We start from the raw sequence: 22,048 nt of genomic DNA, 5'->3' as shown, positions 1-22,048 counted from the left end.
AGAAGCAAAGCAGCCATGGCAGCACGGAGCTTAGTGAGCTAGCTCCTTTTGCTTTGCAGGCAGGCTGTTCAGATGAGGTGTTTGCTTACAAGGCCCCCCCCGGCATTGTTTAGAGTTAACAAATATTACTATTGAATATCATGTGAGTTTTAGGGGAAAAAATAATCTTAGATAGAAAATACATAGCATTACCTCACCTTAGCAAATGATTGACTTCATGTGACACCTGCAAATTGAAGCATTGCAGCTTTTATGAGGATGAGACACAAATAAGGGCTTTGAGGAGAAAACTGATGGGTGTATTTTATATATGGCTTTCAAACGGGGGCTCCTGGATTTCCCCCCACCTGCCCCAGTGAGTGTGTGGGTGCAGGAGAGCTGAGCTTCCTGCGGGGCCGCAGGGGTCCCAGAGCAGCCCGGCAGCAGCGGGGTCGGGGCAGCCAGGGGAAGGAGCCGGGCACGGGGCGGGCAGGCAGGAGGCTCTGGTGGGCGCCTCTGGAGCCGCCTGGTTTTGTACCTTCACGTGCCTTGTGGCTGTAACGGGACATCTGGCTAGAAAAGGCTCAGTGCAGCCGCTGGATTTGCAGGACAAAGCTGATAACCTTTGAACTCGGCTTTTGCTCTACCAACTGGGCAGAAGTGAGGCATGCATTATTTAAAAAATAAATAAAAAACTTGTTTAATTTTCTTAATATGGTGACTGCTTTAGGCAGTGTTCTGAGTTCTGGCATCTAAAACACACAATGAAGCGATACTAGGACATGGAGGCTTTCAAATAATTTCCATTATATAATTCTGGCATTGTGTGCTACATGCTTATTTGTATTTTTAATAATTCCTGTCTTCAGGTGTGTTCAGAAATTGTTATACACATTTTTTATACAGATATTGCTAATAGCTTCAAATGTTGTTAGCATTTTTGGAGTCCTGAAATATACGAACTGTTATCATTTTCACACCTTCCCTGATGTTCTTTGAACTGATGAAGGCAGGTGGGAAGCTGGGTGAATGAATTACATAACATCTCTAAACCTTGCGTGGGCTGACTCATCAAATGCTCAGTTTCTTTACTACATAGACCGCTCTGCACTTCCATGAAAAAAGTAAAGACCCAGCTCAGTCCAGCCCTGCCAGAAGGCCCAAGTGGCCTTTCTACGCAGCCAGAAAGAAGCCAGTACTCCGTGGTTAATAACTTATTCAGTTTTAACCTGAACAAGGCTCTGGCTGGAGAAGCTCAGATGTCTCCAGGTGTGGGCCCTGCTGAGGGTTACCCAGGGCCGGGCAGGTGGGGAGCTGGCCTGGCCACTGGTGCATACTGGGTGCATTTTCCCTTTGCGTCCAGAGGGAACCACCTGGGAAAAAGCGGTGGGAGAAGGAGGGGAGTGGGCGCTGCTGCTTGCTCCCTGCAGATGCAGTCCCTCCCTGAGGGACGCGCGGTCCTGGGCGCCTGGGCCCGTCTGCACGGCCGCTCCTGGTGCCAACCAGAGCAGGAACATCGCCTTGGCGCAGGGGTGAGGGTGCTGGCTGCCCCTTCCCGGGGCAGGACCTGCGTGAGGAGGGAAGATGCTGGCTGGGAAAATCGGGCTGAAATATCTACGGTGCTGCTGCAGAGCTGCACGAGCCTTCCTGCAGCTGATAACACACAGTAAACTCGCCTTGGTGCTCTGATGAAAAGTCCTTATATAAAAGATAACTCTGCACATAGGATGCTTTGAAATAGCTCTTCCATGTTGCTATCGTGTTGCTTTGATAAATAATTCTTTGTTTTTAGGAAATTGTCTGATAGCTCTGTATCTCTAGCCTTTAAATCCTGCCAGAGTGGGCTGCGAATTCCCAGGCTTATTGGAAATGGGGTTAACATGCAAGACCCTGCCCAGAGCTTGAGTCCAAGAGTGGGTGAATTTACTCTGTGTGACAGTAAAGCTGTGAGACATAACAGTTTAGGAGCAATGTCAGAGAAAGGGGGCTGAGGTATAGCAATAAGAATGTCCTACGCAGTTTTTCCATGTCTAATATGTGTGGAAGTGTGACAGGACCACAAATGATTTGGACATTACTTTTTAATACAGGGCTTACACAATTTAGATCTTGAATTCAGCAAGCCAACCTAGAAGGTGTTGGTTTTCCTTGCAGTTTAAACTCTTAGGGGACTTCTGCTTTGCATTATCACATGCAATTGTGTACTTGAGGCACCTGAGTCTCTTTGTACTCCCAAAATACAGCAAAAATCCTTCAGGACTGAAATTGGAACTGATAGAAATATCAATGACTTAAAAAAAAAAAAAAAAACAGCTTATATGTCTGCACTTCTCTGTCCTAGATAATAAGTAGGCTCCTGGTAGCAGGAGAGGAATACATGAATATCATGTCTATATATGCTTTAAAAAAGCAGAACCACAGACAGAAAAGCCCTTTGGCTCTCTGCCTCTGATCTGAGTGCACCTTGGCTGCGCTGCAGCTGCCTGGATTTCTCCAGTTCATCAGGGGTCCTGCAAAACCCCGCTGCATTTCAGCCCCCAGCCCTTCCTGTATGCTGAGATAAGCGGCCCCAGAGCAGGGTGCATCTCTCCAGTGTTTGCTAAAATGCTAGGTTTGCCTGTATGTGGGGGAGAGGATTTGTATCTGTGATCTTAACTTCATCTTCCCTGTTAATAATGATTCCAATTTTCCTTTTCCCCGTGTAGTAACACATACCTGTGCATACCACACAGTCTGTGGTTGGGCAGGATGAAGGGTGACAGGGCTGCTCTTCTGCTGGTCTGGCTCAGATATAAAAAATAAAAATATATATATATGCACACACTATATATATATATATATATATTTAATAAAATGTATATTTGCATGGCTCACTTTAAATGTAAAGTAGTGGAGAGGATTAAGACTTTTGGAAAAGTTATGATTTTTAGCCTGTAGACTCATCTGCACTGATGGTCATATTGTATTATCTTTTTGTAGCAATTTATGTAAAAGTGACAAGATTCAAATTGTTGCCTTAGAGTGCCAGTATAATTTTACTGTATTTCCCTGATTTCACATTATACTATGTTCTTCTGGAGAATTTTTGTTTTATCTCTTGAATGATAATTGATATCAGATATTCATATGTTGTTCATCATTTGTGTTTATTCTTCAGATCTATCAGAGATAAAAAGATCTTCTCCCTCCAAATTTGATGCTAAGAACTGAAAGCCTTTAACTGTTTAAAACATGCTAAATCACATTCTATGAAACAGATAAAAAATATTTTTTAAACTAATTTTGAAAAATAAGTAATACTTTTTCTGTTGATAGATCTTTGTTTTTAAACTCACTCGCCAGCTTGCGGTATTTAGATGTTTCTCTTGGATGAAAATTCCAGAGGATGCTCAGAGGATTTTACTGAAGTAGTCTTAAACACTCTTGTTGTAAGCTCATTTCATATTATGAAAGTGAAAAAACAAGTTAATCTTGCTGTGAAAGGGAAGTATTTTGCATTTTACTGAAATTATATGCAAGTCCCCTAACAGTGTAGGCAAATAACTGCTCGGGCATTTGCAGAATTGATTGTTTTCAGCTACTGTAGTTCCCAGCCAGGCGTCTGAGCTGCTGGTGGAAGTGGTTGCTGCTCTGCCAGGGGTGCAGGAGCTTGCACAGAGGGTCTCTGCTCCCAGCCTCCTCCCTGCCAGCCTGGGCTCTGTGGCCCCAGCCTGCAGCCTGGCCTCCACACCCTGCTCGGCTCCTTTTGCCTGAGGATACACAAACAGAAAACAATGTGTTTTTTCACTGAAGTGCTAGGAAGCCAACTTTCATGTATACAAACTGTTCTCAGAGTCTCAGGGAAGAATATATATTTTTTTGCACTGAAGTTGCATTTTCTTTCACTTTGGTGTGGTAGGGAGATGCAGATTAGTGAAGCAGAATGCAGACCCGATCCATCCTGCACTGGATTGCACCAAAGCCCCTACACTGATCTCCTTTGATCGAGACAGCAGTGCGGTTTTTAGCGAAGGAGATAGCAGCATTAAATCTGGGAGGATTGTCACAACACTAAACCAGTTCTGCATTTGGTAAAATAGATCAAACTCCCCATACCTATTTTCAAGATGCTGTGCAGTGTTTTGGTACCTGTCGTCATCTGCTCCTCTCAGTTACCTCTCTGCCAGCACTTGCTGTGGTGGATCCACCACTGGCTTTGTGTGTTCCCAGAGCACCTCCTTCCACGCCTCTGCGCTGTCTTGAATTGCATTCTCTGAGGACGCTGTGCGGTCCTGCTGCCACTGTCGTGCTTCCTGAGCAGTTATTGCTGCTATTTTCCTGCGTACAGCAAAGCAGCAGATTGGATTTAAAATAGTTCCTTTGGGATCTTTTGTTTATTATTATATATTTTTTAACCACAGCTGAAGGCAGCACATGTGTAAGTAAGCTCTTTTGCCCGAGAGCACGTACCTGTCTCGTTGTCACCCCACATCGCCATGCCCCTCGCTCCTGGCGGGCTGTCTCGGGGCCAGGGCTGGGCATGGCACCTGTGCCCGTGCTCTTCTCCATGCAGTGCTGCTGACCCCCAAATCCCTGGGCTTCTTCCTGCCATGGTTTTCTCCTCCACTCTCGTGCAGCAGAATCTTGCTTTTCTGGTCTCTTAAAAAATCTTCCAATTCTCAGAGTAAATGTGTTCTTGTCTGCCTGTGTCCATTACTCTCATACCACTGGTATCTCGTTGCCCTGGCGTGACTTCTGCTGCATCTCCAGGGAGCTGTTCCCTCCACCCCTCACCTTCCCTCTCTAAGCAGAGGCTTTTCCCCTCGTGTGCCAGCTGCCCATCTCCCACAGGGCTCACGGTGCCTGCACCAGACCTGCGGGTCCTGTCGTAAAGGGGCCGCGAGGCTCGCTGCCGGCAGCCCAGCTCTGGAGAAACCCTCGCTGAGCAAAGTACGGGAGGAGTGTGGGGTTCCTTCTAAAAGTAGATACTAGTCATTGAGCAAGCCCACAGATGAATCAACAGAAAACAGAAGTAGGTTTGTACTTGCCTATGTACAGATGTTTATCAATGTTACTCTTAATCAATGTGGGAGGGACCACGAAAAAGATGGGGGTGGGAGAGGTGGGGAACCAGGAGGACAGAGCAGTAAATCAGCAGGTAAATAATTCATTTACTCCTCTTAGAAATAGATTTTTAAAACTTTGGTTTTTAATCTTAGTTTTTCGTATTGAAAAAAAAAATGTAAGCAGTATTTGATGCCTGTTACTCAAAATCTAGACTGGGGGCAGGGCCGTTCATAGACTTGCATTTTGTGTTTAAGATACTCCTGCTGCTGCCAACAATGAAAAATAAATTATAGGCTCAACCAGCTGAAGGAACTTACTGGAGGATAGACATTTCCATGCTCTGTATGCATTCTCTGAGCTTTATTTTAAACACTGAGAGCAAACCAACAGCAAGCCAGCTCTGTTTTCTCCTGCAAATCCTTACTCTATATGAGTCACGCTTGCTTTCCTTCTCCATTTTCTTCCCTCGTATAAAAACATATTTATTTATTTACCTCTCATGTTTCTGTGGTGGTTTCATAGGGCAGTGTTTAAACCTTGAAAACAAATAGCTGAATGACGTAAAAAGATGAGTTACTCTCAGTTCTTCTATGTTGTAGAAAAGCAGGATGTCATCCACTGAAACGACTGTTCAAAGCTTTCACATATTTCTTTCACATATTTAAATGTCTTCATTTTTTTTATCTAGCATGTTAATTTTGTGTGGCCAAGGTCACAACTTACTTTAGCGCAGATCTTTGTTTAGCCTATTTCTTGTTCATTTTAGGTCAGCAGCCACTATCAGCATCTGTCAGTAGTTAGTTGGCTTTCTAAAGGCATGTATTGTAAAAGTGCACTTCCGTCTCTGTGTCTGGGTTCTGTGGTAGCTTTTGTGATTATTTACAGTGAAGTACTAAAATTAAGGTATAATTTATGTGAAGCCACCTCCAAAGTCTGGAGGCTGATAGCAGTCCCAGAGCTGTCATAGCTGAGCGGGTCTGAGTAACCTCGCTGAGCTCAGCAGCGGCATTATTGCATCTGTTTCAGCACTGACCGGAGCGAGGGACACGGCAATTCCTTTCCAAAGAGATTTGGGCTCTTTCTTTCCCTAATTATAATAATTGAATAGTATTTAATTACAAGACTTTAAGTGAGTCTTTGCTCCGTCTCATTAGCTGATTTATCTGAAATATCACATGTTGTTTCCGTCTACAGTGCCAGCGCAGTGGGAGCAGACCTGGCTCCCGAGGCTCGGTGTGTGGCGTATCGCCGCGTGCACCGGGAAGCTGCTGAGCAAACAGCAGCTCACAGGCAGTGTGGCTGCACGTGGTAATACTCAGTGTTCATTATGCATCCTGTCACGTGCAGCATTCTTAGGCTTTTTACCTTTTCCGTTTGTGCATGAGCTATATTCAGTTATTTTACAAGTGTCTGCAGTTATAAACATTATTTTGAGTTTTATATTCAAATATATGCATTTAAGCATGTAAACATCCCCACCGTAAGCTGTGTGCTAAGAAATAGTATCAATTTTCTCTCCTTAGAGGCTTGGTGCCAATGTGCTTGCAAACCGAAGACATGTTCCTTTTGTAGAAACCCACCTCAGGCTTTGGAAGTGTTTCTCTGCCTGCAGCGTCCTGCCAGTGTGCAGGGAGGAAAATCCAGAACCTGTCCCTCACTGGCATGCAGCTTCTTCGTGGAGAAAAGTGACCCTTTCTTTTATTAACTGGGGTCAGTAGACTTCATCTGAGTGCTGCCGAGTGGTCACTGGCCATCCCCCCACATCAGGGCCAGCTCCTCCTCCTGGGCTGGGCCGACCTGAGGCCTTCCCACTGCTGTGGGAGGCCGTGGCTGGCTCCTGGGGTGAGAGGCACAGACTGTGTCCAGGGGCTGTCACCCCCACAGCACTTCTCCAGCCACGTCTCTGTGGCAGTCTCTGCGGGTGAAGCCGTGTGGAAGCTTCTCCTGAACATGCCAAGGCCAAGCCTGAAAAAGCTTCATGTTCGTGGATGGTGCTCCATCTTGTAAGTACCTTCTGGTGCCGTGGGGTTAAAGCACGCCTTTCTGAACCTCCTTATCTGAGAAATTCCTAGGTAAATGTGTGAGTGAGGTCACCCTAGAGGACTCTGAGCACTTGATGCTTTAAGGCTGAATTCCCTTTAGAAGCCCCCTCCACACACACGCACGGTGTTTGACGTCAGTGCCTCTCCTCAGAGGTTCCTCACCATGTTGGCCCTCACGTCCCCCTTCTGTTTTCTTTTCTGCTGTGGCCATCACTGAGAATCAAGTTCTCCTTTGTGAGAGGTATTGCATGTTGCTTGTCGTTCCCCTTGCGTGTGTTGCTTCTTTTGGGGTTGGAGATTGCGAATAACAGGGAAAGAATTATGCATGAAAGCGCAGGTACAATTTTTGTTTCCCACCTGAAAGAGTAGGGTTTTTTTCAGTACTCTCATTAAGTTTTGGGAAGATAGGGCTGAAGTGCCTTGCGAAGACTCCGGAGGATCTGAGGATTTTCACTAACGCTTCTAGGATTAGTAGCTTAAATGATGGAGTCGGGGCCATAGATGGAGACAAGTTTCCACATAGTCTGTTCAAATTCTCTGAAGGAAGCCGGAGATGGACAATTTCAGTTTTACATCTCACTGGTTAATTGGTTGCTCTTCCTTAAAAATTTACAGTAACTCTGCACTGTAACTCGTTTGCTACCAAGGACTCACAAGTTCAGTGTTTTGGATTCTTCTCTTATATACGCCACGCCTCTGCTGTTGTTTTGTTGCTGCTGGTGGAGGTCCTCTTTATCCAAGATGAATGAATACCCAAGTATTAGTGGTTGAACTCTGATGACCTTTTTTGTGGCTTGCTTGTGTGCACGTGTGTACGTTCAGTTGAGAAATGGAGTCCGTATTGATTTTCCCCCCAGCACTCCCACTGTAAAACTGAAGGATAGAATCAGCCTTTGCAGCAGCCCTGCCAGTGCTGAAGCCGGTGTTTCTGGGTGAAACCACGTGCCAGCCCAGTGTGGGGTTTCATCCCAGCTGGGACCCAGCTTCAAGTGGGTACATTTGTAAAATTGGAAGTGTGCAGCTGAGCTGTGCCTTTCTCTTCCTTATGAAAAATGATCAGAAGTCTCTTTCAATATCCATACTTAAGATGATTTCATCACACATATTTAGAAATCTAAATATATGAAAATCAGTATATCAAAGATAAGAAAACTTGCGCATGGAAGACTGCAAGAAAAAGGGGACATTCTGATTTTTCAAGTCTAGTTTAATTAAAGTTCATAAAAGTGGGAAGGAGCTAAAAGATAAATGTCATAGGAAAGGTGAAACTACGTTCAGGATTTTAAATGATCAAAGCACTCTCTTGAAAAGTCAGTTGTCAAATTCTGGTGCTATGTCAGAGCTCTTTGTGCGAGTCCTGAAGTAAAAACAAAATATTGGTGATTTTTTGAGGTATGAGCAAAATCGTTCTTTGTTTTGGGCAAATGTAGAAGGTAGAAACATTGCTGCTTATTAGATTTCCCCCCTTAAAATACGTATTTTAACTGTCTAGATATAGTGTTCATTACTGCAGGCAAAATGAAATCTACGCATATTGAATTGCCTCTGGCTAGCAAATATATTTCTGGGGTACACAATGTTTTAAGCAGGTAGCACAGAACAAGGCTGCAAGCCAATCTGTCTATAACTAATGAAGTATTCACAGTATACTTATAGCAAAATTATTTTAAAAGAAAAGTCACCCGTCAGTCACTAACAAGCATGCAGATAAACTTTAAAAAAGTGATGTCTATAGAAAGATTTACAGTGGAAGCACAAATAAAAAACAAATCTAGCTTATTAAAAAGATCTCTAGTCCGTGCACCCACTTACTAAAAAGTCCATCAGTTGAGTATGTTTTTTACTAAGGCAGAAGATTTGATGACTAAGAACTGTGGTTTGTAAAGAGTTTTAGTTTTAGCTGACCCAGACTCTTCATCTGAATTTGGTCAAGGCAAGCGTTTAGTCTCATTTCACCATCCGTAGAGTGGGCTTGGTGAGAAATGCTTCTCTTCTGTGAAGGGCTTTAAGATTTTCACATGAAAAGTGTTAACAAATACACCTGTGTTTGCAGGCCTAGCCTTAAATAATGGCTTCTTTCACACTTCCCAAGGACTTTCTTTGAAATCTACTGCACAGTTTGGAACAATAGAGACTAATCTTGCTGTAGTGTGTGGTCCTTTCAAAAGTACAAATCTTCATCCATTGTTGCAACTCTATTTTTACTTTGTGTATTAGTCAGCATCACTCTGTGCCAGAAATACAGTTGTAAAACTTGGTAACTTCAGAAAAGTCTTCAGTTTTGCTTGCTTGTGACATTAGCCTGACTAGATCATGCCTAAATATTATTGGTGAGAGTGACCCCAATAAATATAAAGGATATTTCTTAACCCATATAGGTTAGAAACTTAAGTGGGAGAAAAGGGTGTGAATGAGAAGTATGTGCTATCACTTGTGAAGGCATCTCCATTCTCTGATGTTCAGAATTGTAAGCTCAGCTCATGGTTCCTATTCTCAGGTGATTTTGTAGAAGCATCTGAAATATTTTCATAAGTATTTAACATAAAAAGGGTGTTAGTTGGGCATAATGTGGAGGAAACCATTGATTACTTCAGTCTGAATGAGGCTGCTTTGAATGTCCAGACCAAGCCTTCAAGTGACAGAAAGGTTTTGTCCTCTAACAAATTTCTTACGATCAACAGGGGACAAAATCCAAATTAAATGAAAACATCTAGAACCACAGATGCTGAAGCCCAACTCTTCTCCTATTTTTCCCTGACAACTTTTGATATCCTGAACCCTTTCTTTTTACTTCTCATTTATTCCAGACGGAAAGCAGAGTTTGTAAGAGAATCCAGCTGTGGACGTTCCTCTGTGAGTGGCTCTCTCTTTGAAGAGGAGCCGAATGCTCTCCTGTAGCTCAGCCCAAGTATGTGCCTGAATGATCACCCACAGCTGCACCGAGGGCAGCTCTGTTTCCTGAGAGTATTTGCTGAATGTGCTAAGGCACTGAAATAATAAGAACATATATTAGCCACACAGAGGTTATCTTGCTAGTCATAGTCATCATGAACACTCCAAAATACTTTCTGGGGCTTGAAAAAAGGCATTATTGCTGCCATCAGTTATCTGGCTGCATGAAGGCAGTTGAAAAATGTGCACGTTTCTGTTCATTTTAATAAATAGATATTAAAAGGCTCAGAGGAGATGTGCCTCTAACCTGAAACAATGCAACAAACTATGCAGATGGCTTGTTTTTAAATTTAATTGATGGGCTTCAGTAATAGGATGGGTTAACATTAAAGGCATCTGGTGTTATTAATAATTCTGGTAAATACCTAGGGTTTTTTACTTTTATCCACACAGACACCTAATACGAAGGCAATCTGTTTTCTGATGCTCTCTTCACCTCATCTGCTAGTGCACTGTTAAATACTGATAACATCAGAGCAGGTAATGAACTCAGCTCCTGAGCGATAATATCGTTTATCATATTGACGAATGTATAGACTTTATGAATAGGTTCTGCTATTGCTGCACAATAGCAAAAACGTCTTGTGGAAGATCTCCTGAATTTTGTGCCTGACACCCAGAACAGATGAGTATTAGGGCAATTGGGATGACAGGCTCATTAGTATTTTGAGAGAGTGAGAAGTGGAGAGAAGCAGTAACGTGGAGATGCAGTCAGCGCATTTCAAATGACAGCACGCTCAAACATGAGCCGAAAATGCATGGAGGAACTTCCCGACTGCTTTGCGCCTTCAAAAGAATGCGTGGCTGGGCTGTGCCCGTAGCTTGAGCTCTCGAGACATCAGCCAAAACCTATTGAAGTATTACTGCATGTCCAGTAACTTGCAGGTGGCTGCACAGGCACCAGATGCGTTTTACCATACGCCATCCATTAACAGCGGTGTATGCCTGGGCGTTGTGTCTGAACTACCAGCGTGATGCACGCGGGCATCGAGATGTCTAAATATCGCTGAGGCGTAGTGTCCCCAGGTATGGTCCTGTAACCCTTTAATCACGACCTTCCTCTTCAGAGTAAGCTCAGCTGTCAAGTCATCGCTAATTACAATTTGAAGATGTTATTGCTGGTGTAAATCTGGCTATTATGTAGTCTGTGTCTTGCCAAGAGGTTATCTCTTTTTTCTTCTAGTGCCTCAAGTGTAGATAAGGAGATCTGTTTGTTGCCTCGTTGCCTTTCTGAAAGATAGTAGTGCTGACAAGAAGTCAGTTGTGCAACGCTCCACCTAGCACTGAGTTGTTGGTCAATAAAAGCCAACAAATCAGATCTGAGTTTTATGGAATTAATCTGTAGCAGCTAACACTAACTGTGCTTCCAGATCAGGTCCCAGCTTGATTGCTCGGGCTGCATCCAAGCTGCTGCGAAGGAAAACAATCTGTTACGATATTGTGAAGCCATCTTTATTTTTAATGGTGAGAGGAGTTTCTTTGTCCTTTTGTACATCATTCTCCCCTGGCCGGCTGCAGGACTTGCCCCTGTTGCTTTGTACGGTTTCTGCAAAGATTCTCACAAGGTGGTAGGATTGTTACAGTTCCTTAGAGGGGCTGCCCTGGTGCTGGGGATCTGAGCTGAGGCTAACTGCATGGTGTGACTGGTGAGAGACACCCGGTCGGTATGAGAAGCTCTTGCTGCAAGAAATCCCGTGTCAGTGCGCCACGTCCAGCGCTTCGCCTCGCTCCCCCTGGGAGCAGCTGCGCTGAGGCGGGGGGATGCTCCTGCTGCTGCCCTCCTGGCCAGGCAGCCTGGGAAAGGGAGGCGTAGCAAAGAGAGGCATGCAGTACCCGCCTGTTCTCATTAGAGATGTTGTTACCCGTGTTCACCTCCCCACAGCCGGGCGCAGCCCTCTAAGGAAGACTCGGGGAATGTTGATCTAGCGCAAGTCGAGTCGTGCGCTTGGCACCGAGCAGAGGGAGTGACTGTGTGCCAAGGCTTGCTGATCTCTTCAGAAGTGACTCTTTCAAACTAAACAAATAGATTAAAAAATAATACAATTCTGTATTGATTGCTTTCCCTTTATTTACTGGATGTCCCTGCAATGAAAATATCATCAGAGTGCTGAACTGAATATAGGATTGGGCTAAATTCCGCTATTTTTAGATTTGCCTCACTGGGGCACTTCCGAAGTAAGGTGGTACCAAGTTTAACTGAAAATCATTGTTTTTTTTCCTGACTTTTAAAGAAAGAATCAAAATCACTGGGTAAGAACCCTTATTACAAATATTTTTGTGTAAAACACTTTTTCTGGATAAGTTCTACAGCAAAAGAAAGGAATTAAGTTGTCACTGAGCTTGTTAAATGATGGATTTTTTTAAATGGATTTTTCCACTTATGCATGTTTGAAATGTATATTGATGCCAAAGATCAAAATCTTTCTGAAATTTGAGGGGGAAAGAAATCTTTCAAGCATCTTCCAACTCTACCTGAGCCTCATTCAGACACGTTTGGCTCCTGCCTTCCCCTAGCTCCGAGCTGTGCGCCCAGCTTTGTTCCGGAGCCCGTAACGTTTGCGAGCTGTGTGCCAGCAGCAGGGCCTTCCGCGAGGCTGGATCTCAGGTGTCTGGGATGTTGTCGGTAAACGGCAACAGCAAATGCGGTACTTCTGCTGGAGGAGAAGGGCCTCCTCAGAGAAGCGCCGTACCTTACAATTGTGTACCTGCTGTACAGTCCGTGCAGAGCTTTCCTCAGCACTGCTGCTTTAAATGTGTAGTGGTTCTTAACCCCGGCTTGCTTAAACTTCGCCTGTGCCCACTTTAAAATTAGCGGATGAAATGCGTTATGCCGCTCAGCTGCTGTGGCAGCTACAGGGATGAAGTTTAGTTTAAGGTTGATTTGAATGCTCAGGCCACTCTGAAGGCATGTCACTCCTCATCCATCCCATGTCACGCGCGGGATAATGCTTCTGACGTGGGCTTTGTCTGCTAGGAGCGCAGCAGCCAGCACCGAGATGTTACGCATCGTTCCTGCTGACGAATGAAGCAGTCCGTAAAAAAATGAAGTAACTGCCTCTAAATTGTCAAGGCTTCCATGCTTTCAGAGCCTTGCAAAAGGCCCAGAACACGTTTTGGTACCCCATCTGACCTTTCTTCTAGCTGTCACAAACCGAGGAATGAAACATCTGACTTTCTTGGTAATTCAGGGCAGAATTATTATGTTTCTCATGAAAGCTGTACATCAGAGTGCAGAGCTGCCGTAGTGCAGGGGGTTACGCAACTTCCGACACCGTACAAATTTTGCGTTTTCAGAAAAAGGCTGTGCTAAATAGAATGTCACTGTAGTTGACGTAGCTTAAGTCTGCTTTAAAATTTTCTGTGAAACGGTTTCTGCAGTGGAGTTTTTTTGAACGATATTGTTCTTTCAGCAAAAACTACTCAAGCACGTGTTAAGAAATATAATTCTTTGACCAAAAATGCTCAGCTGTCAAATGTTGTCTTGGATTTCTTTTCACTAGAGCATTTTCTTTTCATAAATACCATCGCTGCCACTCACCTGCTGTAAATAAATCACTGCCTGCGTAAAGTTGAGACAGTTCTGCTTCAGCCTGTTTTGACTGGAATCGGTAACAACGAGCTGTCTTCCAAGCCTCGAGAGCCAGGTGCAGGAAGGAGCGGCAATTCTGGAGTTACGGTTCTTGGGTTCTTTAGAGTGGTTTATTCAAGCTTCATTTGGAGGGGAGTATTGACCTATCTGATGAAAACGTGATAAGCTGATGATTCTTCTGTCTTCCTCATGCAGTGCGGCTGCCATCCCTTCTCACTGCCAGCGGGACTTCAGCCAGGCAGGGAGGAGCTTTTCCTCTGACGTTTTCTGTCTCTTAGAAAGTGGGAGTTGGACTCCCTTTTATTATAATACAGCAAAGGTTAATTTGTTCTAGGCTTAAGGGAACAGAAATTTGTTTGATCAATTTTCGTTCATCACATGAGTGGTTAGAAGCTGACTATTCAGAGGACGCTATAATATTCAAGTCAGTTCCTTTCCTTGCTGACCTCTGTTCCAGCTGTATGTCAAAGCCAGAGCTATTTTTACATATGGTGCCTAAAGTCTGTGAAGATGAACTCCCCTTTCCACGTGTTAACTTGTTAGGAGGCTTAAATCAGAGGCTGTGGGTAAAGTTTCATCCATTCGATATGAGAAAATAGAATGGCTGTACAGTTACAAATACATCCCTCTCTCTGATTTTTTTCTTTTTTTTCCAAAATGTATCTAATTAGAAGTCTCAGGTGTAATTGAAACTGAATTTGGGGGGGTGAAAACATAAAGTTTTCTTGAAGCAACATACAAGTAAATTAGTGGAAGTGGTATTTCGGATTCCTGCTTGTTTTAGAGTCAGTACTCTTCTCGTGGCACCTGCCTCTGTAAATACAGACGTAGTACCGTAGGCTTCTTAGGGAGGGCTGGATAATAACTTACTCCTGCACTTTTTGATTTCAGCACACACGGAAAATAAACTTCAAAAAAAAAATATTTCCTACTAAGCGTTACTTACAGGGCTAAGACAGTAGAAATTTAAGAATTGCAGTCTTTTTTGAGTATGTGTGAAAACATATGCGGCAGTAAGTGGATGCCGGGGAGGAGCATAAGAGAGCATAATTACATAACAAAAGGTTTCTCTAATGTCTGAGACAAACCTGTGTATTGGAAACCGGTGTTTAAGAAAACTTCTGGAAATATGTTAGTGAAATAGTATGTTTGCCAGAATTACCTTCTCAAGCTAGTTTGTATTAAAATACATCTTTTTTTTAAACCTTTTTATTTTGGTAAGCGATGGAGACTTTGTGTACAGTCAGTACAGGAACACGTGTAAAATACATAATGTGGTTTTATTTTAACTTCCTAGGTGTCTGGACAAGTTTCCCAGCATATTGGGAATTGCTTCCATATTCCTTTCCCGGCTTAACCACCTGCAAAACCTGGGGGCAGCCTGCGGCGGGGCTGCGAGAAGCGAGTCCCCAGCCGGGGAGCTCCGTCGCCTGGCTCCAGCAGCAAGCCCTGAGCACGGGCCCGTCCTCCATGGGTGTCCTGGAACAGATCGCGAAGAGGCAAAGAAGGAGAGGGCTTGGACCTTCGGGGCCCACGCGCGGGGGGACGGTGCCGTTCTGTGCAGACTACACCAGAACACCGAGCCTGCTGGCAGAGGACCGCTCTGGGAAGGCTACCGACTGGGAAATGCGGTGACGAAAATGCCCAGCCCTAAGGGCAGAGGGGGAAGGATCAGTTTCTAGCTCCAGAGGTGCTGCTGCCCGCTGCTTCGCTCCTGGAGCCCTCTGAGAGAAGGGAGCCGTCGCTAGGATTGGTGCTGAGGTAAGGAGCCTGACTTTTTTTCTTATAAATGATGTATTTCAGTAATGTGTAATCGCTCCACAGCAGGAAAGGAGCACTGGTGGTGCTCTAAGAGAACACAAGAAAACCCTCAGGGCTGTGAGGCGGGCACAACGCGGTTACTTTGCTGAGCCTCGCTGCCTTCTGCTGCAGCCGGCAGCTCTCTGCGAGCCCCAGGGCTGGCTCTGGAGCAGCTCTCTGCAAGCCCCAGGGCTGGCTTTGGCGCTGTGGTTTCGCGGTGACTCCTGCTCTACTCCAGTGCTCCCCTGTGCGCAGCTCTGCCAGCCTCGTGTTCTTGTTGGGGAGTCGCTCTTCCATCTGCTGCTTTACTGGAAATACACTCTCAGAGAAGGTTGTGCTGCTCCTTGGTAGCCAGACAATGGAATTACTGAATGCTGTCTCTCCCAACAGAAACAGTCCCTTTGCATGAGTAGAAATGGGATGATGCAGTTATATGGTAGGCTTTCCTGTAGAAAAATGGCATCTATCCTCCAAGACAATCCTCTTTTTGGTTTCTTTTTTTGTTTGTTTTAAGGAAGTGAAGAGGAAACAACTTGTCCTGTAACAATATTGCGAAAAAGTAACAGATATACATATAAATGGTACACTTTTGTAGAGTGAAGGATTGAGTTCTTTACAGATTATTTGGAATTGCAAAAGGGGAGTCCATGTTCTGGTTGAAATAGGGGTGGTGGTAGGACGTCACAGTCGCAGGCTTCCTGGCCATAATCGTATCCAAGCCTGGCACACTTACAAGACCGGGTAACAAATGAGAATTTGTGCATTATTGTGTTTCTTTGAGCAAGGGAAAACTTTAGTGGCCTTTTATTTCACCTATTTTACACTTGTGTGTGTTGGGGCAGGGGATTTGCAATCTGTGTTTTATCAGTATGTCCAGTCAACTTCTTTATGTATAGAGTGGTGCTGTTGGTGAAACTTGTTATTCTTCAGTGTGGGTTTTTTTTTTTTGAGTTAAATCATTTTGGTAGCATTATTTAGTGGCACGATACATTTATTCTGGTTTATCGCATTCATAATTAGCCTTCACAGTCCCCCACAGTTTTGTATCCCACTTTGTTACTTTGTCCACCAGCCAGTGCCTCTGAGCACTTTAGCTCCAGGTGTTTTGATTATGCATTAATACAGAATGTTTCATCTACATAAGAGTAGTAATTTTGTCTTACCAGCTGAGTCAGTTATTTCATTAATATGGTCACTCTTGTATCATCTGCAAATTTGCCGCAGTGCTGGTTTTGATTTTGTTGTCGGCTTTTGATCCATCCTTTGAAGCAGAAATGAGTACTCTGCTACCAGTGCAGAGAAATGCTGCTCCTCGCTGCGTGTGATGTGGCGAGCTGCAGAGAGCTACCAGTACGCCTCCTGAACTGGGAGAAGCCAGGTTTGGGCCCGTCATCTCCTCTGGCTCTGTGTTCTTCCTTGCACATGCATTAATTTCTCTTCTCCACAGCTTGTGGGTTTCCAAGTGCTGCGTTACCTTCAATGTAGATTTCACTAATACACCTCTCGACTTCTGTAGCAATACATTAGGAACCATATGCTGATTCTTGTACTTCAGGTATGTCGTAACTTCTGGGAGTTGTGTGTGCATGGTACGGTATTACTTTTATAGTGGAGGTGTTATTTCAAACCGCTTGACTAATTAGTAACAAATGATTCGAATTTGAATATCATTTCCCAGATTTTGCCCTGGGCAGACACGCTTTTCTTAAGCCTTCTGTGTTTTATTTCCTGGAGGGGGTCAAATCCTGCTGGCATTCATTCTAGCTGCTCATTCTTCTGCCTTTCCACATACTTGGAAAAGCCACAATCAGGATTTCTAGGATTTCAGTTAAGCCTTGAAATTAAATCCTGGGTTATTTAAAATTGTAATTGCTACATTGTTTGGGTTGGTTCTTTTCTTGTTGATCTGTCAGTCTCAAACATTTGAACCTTGCACGCCTGCAGCAGGTAGAATATCTCTGTCTGCATGCCAAATAATTGTATTACTGCTTCCAGTTTGGCTTTGTCTGTGATTTATTCTTGGCTAGATTTAGCTCACCTATGTATCGGAGATTACTATTTGTGCCATAAGTTCATCCTCTTATTGTGATGCTTTCCAAAAACACCAGTCATGAAAGCCAGTAATTCTTTCTTAGAGCCAAACAGGTTAAGTGAATGCTGAATTTGAATAGACCTTCCAAATTGAATTCATAAATCTATGAAAAAAGGAAGTTGCTGCTGGTTTTGTACCTGAAGACATCCATTCTCTGAAAGTATGGCGGGAAATACGAAGTACAAAGAGGTGATACAGCAGTGTTGAGGCTGCTGCTGTAATACACATTGCTGTGCCGCGCTGTGGGGTTCCATACTTCAAAACAGGTATTGAAAAATTAGAAAGATTTAAGGAAAATTATGACAAAGAATGAATCAAGGTCTGAAAAACATGCCTTTACAACTACAAGCTTGGAAGTAAATCTGAAGGGTTGATTATTGCCTACGAGCACCTGCATGAGGAAGCCTTCTGATGGCATCATGATCCCTGAGTCAAAGGTACACCACGAGCTAATGGCAAAAGCAAAGCCTCCCCAGAAAAACACTGAGAACGTTTGTCATTTCTGGTAAGAGTGACCTACCTAGAAGCAACTCAGATTCTCAGGCACAGATAGGCGTTTTGTTTGTTTATTTTTAATCAATATTTAATTCTTTTAAAGCAAACCTAGTTTCCCATTATTTTGCATTTCAAGATTGAGTTCCTGGTGTCTAATAAAACAAGCTCACACGGCAGTTTTTCTCTCAACTGGAGCACTAATAGGAGTGTATCTGGTTACTTAATTTCATGATGTTGGTGGCTACATATTAGCATTTAGACCTTTGTCTTCATGTCAAATGTGATTGAAATCAATCAACCGTTTGCAAAGCTGTTCATGGTAGATAGACTTGCAAATACAAACGTATCTGGTGACATAAGCATCATTTCCTAATAGCAGCAGCAACAACAACAAAAAAGATAGAAGATATGCTAAGGCTTCAGTGGGTTTATGTTTGATGCAAAATGGTTTGTGGTGGTATGGCCATGCAAAATTATTTTACTGATACTTTAGTTTGAAAACATAGTAATTTTAAACTTTCTAAGTAGTTAACCAAGATGTTCCTTTTTAGGATAATAATATCGGACTCAATCTTTTAAAGTTCCTCTGATTGAGAATATAGATTTATTATATAAAAATCTGCAAACGAATGCTTCATTGGCAGGTGTAATAGTGGTGATCGTTCGGGTGTTTTTATTTTTATTTTTTTGGAATAACTATAAATGGTTGTCTTTAAATGATGTTGAAATGCTTATCCTCAAAATTTAGCCTTTCAAACAGATCAATCGATTTATCCATATCAGCCTTAGCGGTGGTCTGTGTCCATGTTACATTGGACCAAGATTCGTTAAGAGTATTTCTGATTTGCTCTGCATGAAACGTACGTTTGTGTGCGTAAGCATGCATAGCCAGGTAAGTGATGTACCAGACATAAAAGTGTGTGTGTTGGCAAGATGCACTTTTTTGATGCATGAAGCTTGTTTTGTAAGTCTACCATACGCTAGCAAATTGTGGTTCATTTCTCGTGGTTATTTCAATGTATTTGACAGATATGGAATCTTCTTAAAATGCTGCACTGAGGATGGGCTGTGAGCATTCAAAATATGAGCCAGACGACTTGCCTGAGATTGGTTAGATAAATCATGCTTTGTAGTGGTTTTGTGGCTTTGTTTGTTCTACTGTTAAATCTCTTCTCATACAAATTCGTTATTGTTCAGAAGGATAATTGGTCTCTGATAATGTGACCATGAAATTCCATTTCCTTTCTTGGCCATAAGCATGGCCAAAGTTGAGTTCATTTTCATTGTTTTATTCATGTGTTTTTCCTAGTAATGTCGTAACTCTGTTCTTATTATTGAATCCAAATGGAGCAGGTGCATTTTCACTTAAAAACACTGTGAGAAGCAGAGATTGATTTCTCAGGAAAGTGATCAACATTTCTGATGGTTGGCTTATATCCACCACAGCCACCCCTCAAAGGTTCCGAAACCCCTGTTGTTAGTCGAAAAAAATGACTGCTATGCAAATATTGTTTCCTACAGATCCCAGCAGTGCTGCGATTCAAGCGTCAATTATAGCAGTGCTGTAAGGCATTTCTTTGTACCATCGCCCAGAGATTTACAAAGTTACTACCTGGAGATTCCTTAGGTTTTTAATCCTAATACCTGGGGAGAAAACATGCAATCCACACAGACTTCCAATCTAATATTTTATTAACGAGATTAAACGGGTAAGCTAAATTATACATGTAAATCAAATAGAGAACAGAGTGGGCTAATACGAAGTCAGCACATTAATCAATTTATCAAGTCGGTTTATTTGATATGCTGTGCTCAGTGGTCTTTACATTCTTGTTCTAATGTGCTGCGTGCCCTCCTCCCGTCCCTTGGAAAAAATCGTTTCCTCCCACTTCTGCTTTTGCTACGGGACAACAGGCCTAGTGACTAAGGAAAGAACGGCACGGCAATCTACTTGATCCTAGGATGCTTGATGTTTTCCTGCAAAACATCTTTTATAAAGAAAGCCACGAGAAGAGCTAGGGTGATAAGGTTGCTGTGAAATGGATGTGTGATGGTTCAGAACATCCTATGCGGAGCAGGCACCGACAGCCTCGGCTAAAACAGCACGGGGTGCACCTGTGCACCTCGGGGTCGGCCTGCCATGGGCTGGGGGCCAGCCCGTGCTGGAGAAACAGAATGAGGATGGCTCAGAGGAAGCCTGTACAGCCGGCTGCTCCAAGCAGCGCGGAGCTGAGCAGAGATTGATCAGGTTGCACAGGAGCAGGGCCTGACGTGGCTTCACGGCAGAGTAAGGTCTGCCCAAGTGGCACGAAAGCGGCGGGGACAGTGGCATTGTAAACCAGTTAGAGGGGTTCCAGAAGACACCAGCAAGAAAGATGGGTGGGGTATGAGTGTAGATTGGGTGAATATAGTTTGATTAGCCTAAAGAATTAAAGAATAGTGCTTTTGATGAGCAATTTGAACATGGCAAGGTCTCCTATTCCCAGACAATGAGTGTGTACTCCTTATTGTGCTTTAAAAAGAAGAAACAAATAATTTAAAAAATCCCATAATATTATAATGCTCATGATCTCCTCCCAGAGGAGTGTAATTGGTACTCCTGGAAAAATCAGCGCTTTTTTTGTCTATTTTCTCACTCAGAGAATGGGGGGTAGAGTCCCTTGTTGGAATAATAAGGATAAGGTAGATTATAATAATACTGGAGGATGCTTTTTGCCCTTCCATCAGACCCGCAACAAAGATTTTTATCATCAGGCAAAAGCATCCTAACTTTTCCGATGCCTCCCACCCTGCATATGCAGTCCCTGCCCTTCCGTCCTGCGAGGCGTGTGAGCTTCAGGAGCTTTTCTCCCAGGGCTGAGACGTTTGTGAGTGGTGTCAGAGGTTATTGTGACAAAATGCTCCCTGATGAGCAAATGAAATCCTAACGTGGAATTATGATCTGGACTGTCGAGCACACATTCACAGGTTGTCCACACTTGTTAAGTTTTGACATACAGCACGTCCTGTCTGGTTCAAGTTATAAGCTCTGGCTGCGATAGCGAGGGATCCCAATATGAGCTGTTGTAAAATCTGAATGTCTAGGTTAGGAAATAGGATTTGAACCTGCTAGTTTCAGTAATGACTGTTCTGCACATCTCCAGTCTAAAAAATATCAAAGGAGCAATTATGGCCTGTTTATAAGTTTAGAATATATTGCATATAAAAAATTATTAGTTTCTTAAAATGACCTTCTAACAGCAGCAAGAACACGCACACATTTAAAACAAATAAACAACAACAAAAAAAGTTGTTTGCAAGCACTACGTCATCCTGTTCGACTACGTGTCTTGACTAGTCTCAAGCAGGGAGAGTTGTAAACGCTTGCAACACAAACTCCAGATTTCCTTTCTGTGCTCCACTTCCAGACCAACCAGCGAGGGTATTTACTCCCTACAGAACAGTAGCCACAAGATATATTTCATGTAATGCTTGTCTCATCTGAAATTTATTTCAAGTTACCTTTCTACATAACCAGCTCTGTTCCTTACTTTTGTGATTCAAAGAGCTTCAAACAGTTGAGAAGAAACAAACAAAAACCAACAAAACTTCCATGCATATTTGGAATCTATTTCTTTGCAGAGTTCTTCAGTATGAAGCTTCTTGTGGATGTTTTCAAACTGCACTCGCTTGTATGCCTTAAAATAGGAAGATGTAGGCTGATCATAAGTTGACAGTATTATCTATGTATTTGGCATCAATATTAGCGAGCTTCTGTCATTTGGCAATTATTTCCATAGTATACCATATGGTGAAGAAAATGTTTTCATTCACCCACATATGACTAAATTTTTACTGATAGCCTCGTACTGTCTGCAATCTTATCCTACAGAGGATTGGCTAAGCCAACCAAGAACCTAAAGAGGCACGTGTGCTTCTGTCGAGCAGGAGAGCCTAGATGTCAGAACGAGTATCTTGAATGCGAGTAGAATTTCCATGCTTCTCTTGTGCTAAGAAAGCTGATTTACGAGGCCCTGGGTCAGTACTGCTCTTCCTGCTGCCTCCGTAAATGCT

Source organism: Cygnus atratus, chromosome 8, assembly GCF_013377495.2.
Source record: "Cygnus atratus isolate AKBS03 ecotype Queensland, Australia chromosome 8, CAtr_DNAZoo_HiC_assembly, whole genome shotgun sequence".
NCBI lineage: Eukaryota > Metazoa > Chordata > Aves > Anseriformes > Anatidae > Cygnus > Cygnus atratus.
This window is presented reverse-complemented; position numbering follows the sequence as displayed.